Here is a 3,254-nt window from a genome sequence, read left to right as displayed (position 1 = left end):
AGTAGTCCTCTGCAAAAGCCTAAGAAAAAGAAATAGAAGAAGGCCCAACCCGCAGAGGTTGTGGTCACAGAGGCTGCAATTCCATAGAGCCCTGCAGAGGCTACTCCAAAGCACAGAAGGTTGCGCAAGGTGGTTCACGAGGAGTCCCCAACAGAACATATACAAGATGTTATCTTCCAAATTGAACAGGAGTTTAAAGCGCCTACGGAAGTAGCTGATTTGGGGACAGAGGTCGTATTAGATGACGAAGAAGAAGAAGAGGTGGAGATAGGAGAGGGATAACAAGATGCCCAAGGCACACATCCTAGCCCTCCTCCCAGTGCTACCCATGTTTCTAGGGACCCTGTTCTAGAGGGATTCCCTATTGAAAAAGGCGTGCACACGCTGAGCCCAACCCAAGCTAACCTCGCAGAGGACATTCTTCCGTCCTCTGTCGAATGCACTACCCGGGAACCACAACTTACTCCAACATCCTCTCAAAAGGATGGTKGTTTTAAAATAAGAGTCCAATCGCCCAAGGACTCGTCACAACCCAAAGAGGCATCCGTTGCCTCTCCACACTTGAGTGACCAACCAAAATAGGCTTCAGAGGCATATGTGAGAGTCACAGAGACTGAGGGTCTAGAACGCCCAAAGTCCACACTCGATCCCTCTGCCGTGTTAGGCTCTGAACCTACTAGGCACGATATCGACAGAACACTGGTAGGCTTTCCAAAAGGAGATGTTCGAGGATCCAGTGGAAGTCCCCGAGCAGACTTCGAAAAACCAGTCGCTGAGGGCGCCTCACACTCCGAGGCTACTAGGTCACCATGTGTTGGTGATGTAGGTTCCCAGGATACCTATGTGACGAAGGGAGAGTTACAAACCTTCGCCACAGCGGTATTCCAGAGGTTGGACGAGTTGAAAAGCTTGTTCACCTCTCAATCGTCGACATAAGCCCTTGCTCCAATAACAGAGGCTCTGAAGGAGTTGACATCTACAACGTCAGAACTCAAGGCAACACTTTCAACCCTTCAGAGCTCTGTACTTCATAAAGACGACCTCGCAGAAGCCTTCAGCGCTCTGTCACTCAACCTTTCTTCAATCCAGAAGCTGAAGACAGAGTTATCAGAGGTGGCCACCCAGTTTGCTGCTGATTTCATCTCTGCAGGCTACACAGACTACTCCACATTCAAGGATGAGATCAAGAACATGTTCTTCTCTGCGGTCACCTATGGTATTGATACCAAATCTTCCAGGGCAAACATCAACCATCTAGCCACTCATAGAGAGCTAGAGGCAATGGTTGAAGCCCTAAGAGATATCGTGAGCAAACACACAGATCAACTTCTCAAAGAAGCCCGAGCTTCCAACCAATCCATTAGAGACTGCACTTCAAAGCTCGTCAAAGAGGGTGACTCCTTCAGAAGCGAAATCTTTCGAAGTCTCTCTAAAATGAAGTGGGCCTCAGAGATCGATATAAACAACGCTTCTGTGCACGCAGAGCTGGTGATCGAGAAAATGGAGACGGAGGCTACCAGAATCTTAAGGCGATTGAAGAAGGCTCCCCTTATCTCTTGCAAGGAAGAAGCCACCAAAAACCATGACGATCAAGGAGGTGATGACCATGATCGTCATGAGGGGGAGAAGAAGACGAAGAAGAAAGCTGAGGAGCCAAAGAAGACTACCTCTGTCAAACCACTAAAGATAGTGGACTCTACAGAAGCCTTGTTCTCAAAAGACAAAGCACCAGAGCCTAAGAGGAAAGGCAAGGGAAAAGTTGTAGAGGAGTCGCCACAGAGGGGGTCGAGCTCTGAAACGCCACAGGAGATAAACGAAGAAGAGTATGATGACCCAAAACTCGTTCAAGCATTAAAGGCGTCTTTGGCAGAGGCTCAAGCAAGAAAGGGCAGAGCCCCTATCCCTAGAGCTGGAGAAGGCTCATCCTCCAAGATGGCGAAGGAGTAAACGTCCACGGGTACGTTCGATGCTCTGTTAGGAACTGTAAACCTATCTTAGCAGAGGGGTCTACCCAGAGGCCGATTCTAGAAGAAGAAGAAACCAGAGTGCCAGAATCTGCCACAATGGGAAGGGTGTATGAGATCTTTGATTCGATGAGCAAAATCTCTACGAAGAAGGTATGCACAGAGCCTGTAACCACTGTGGAGGAGATTCTTCGGTGGCGCTACTCTGTCGTAGACACAAAGCCCCCTTACGTTCCAGAGCTTACAGGTATACCCTCTGTAGCTGCGAAGTTTCACTTCTCAAGACTCACAAAGCCACACGAGCAGGTCTTCTCAGAGCACGTGATAATCTCTCTTGAAACAATTTCTCCAAGGACGATGCTGAAGAAGACCGTGCTTTATGCTCAATATGTGGTGAAGAGGGATGACGACAACCTATACACTTCACAGATGCTGACCTCCACAACCTCTGTGTATTTGACCTGATCTTCCTGCACAAAATTCTTAACAAATACATGGAGAGGAGGTCAAGCTATTCTATATTGCTCAGAAGGCTGATCGAAGTTATGCGCGCTCAAGTAAAATACTACAGCCAGAAGGACTTTGATATCGCGATGAGGTTGGCCCAAACAAAATTGAAGATTTCCCCTCCGAAGAATAGGCCAAGTTGGCTAATTAGATGTCATCCCAACACTATTGTCCAAAATCCCGTCTTTGGGTTTGTGTTCTTGGACAAGGATGACATTCTAAGGTTCTTTGATCCCACAGAGGCGAACAAATATGCGACAGAGACTCTTGAGTGGGTGTTCAACCAAGTGCCAGCAGAGGTGCACAGAGGGCATCTAAGGGCGGATGAAGTGTCTGGTATTCTGGAAGTGATTAAAGTTCAAGTCTCCTTCAGAGAATGGATATTCAAGGTCTACAGAACCATCAAGACAGATCTGCGGTTTGCCATAGACGACTATCCAGACTCTTGCTGTGGACTAATCTTCAGTAATAGATAGGCCTGAGTAACAATTTTGTATTTCTTTCAATTTTATGTAATATTTTTTAGAGGATGAGTTTTATCTCCTCTTGTAATTCTTTCAATTAGTCATTTCTTGCATTCATTTGTCTTTTTTTACTTTTTCATACTTAGGGGGAGATTGTTAGCTTTAATATTTACTTAATGTAAAAGTATGAAAAAGTATTTCTGCAAGTGTTGACAGAAGGGTATCTTCCACAGAAGACAACAGAGAACCATCAACAGAAGCTGTTTGATCGTGCAAGTCAAGAATGACAGAACCTCTGTTGTCTCTCACAGAGGTTCTG

This window comes from Cynara cardunculus (assembly GCF_001531365.2).
Source record: "Cynara cardunculus var. scolymus isolate 2C chromosome LG 3, CcrdV1, whole genome shotgun sequence".
In the NCBI taxonomy this organism is placed as follows: Eukaryota; Viridiplantae; Streptophyta; class Magnoliopsida; order Asterales; family Asteraceae; genus Cynara; species Cynara cardunculus.
Note: the sequence above shows the minus strand (reverse complement) of the source record.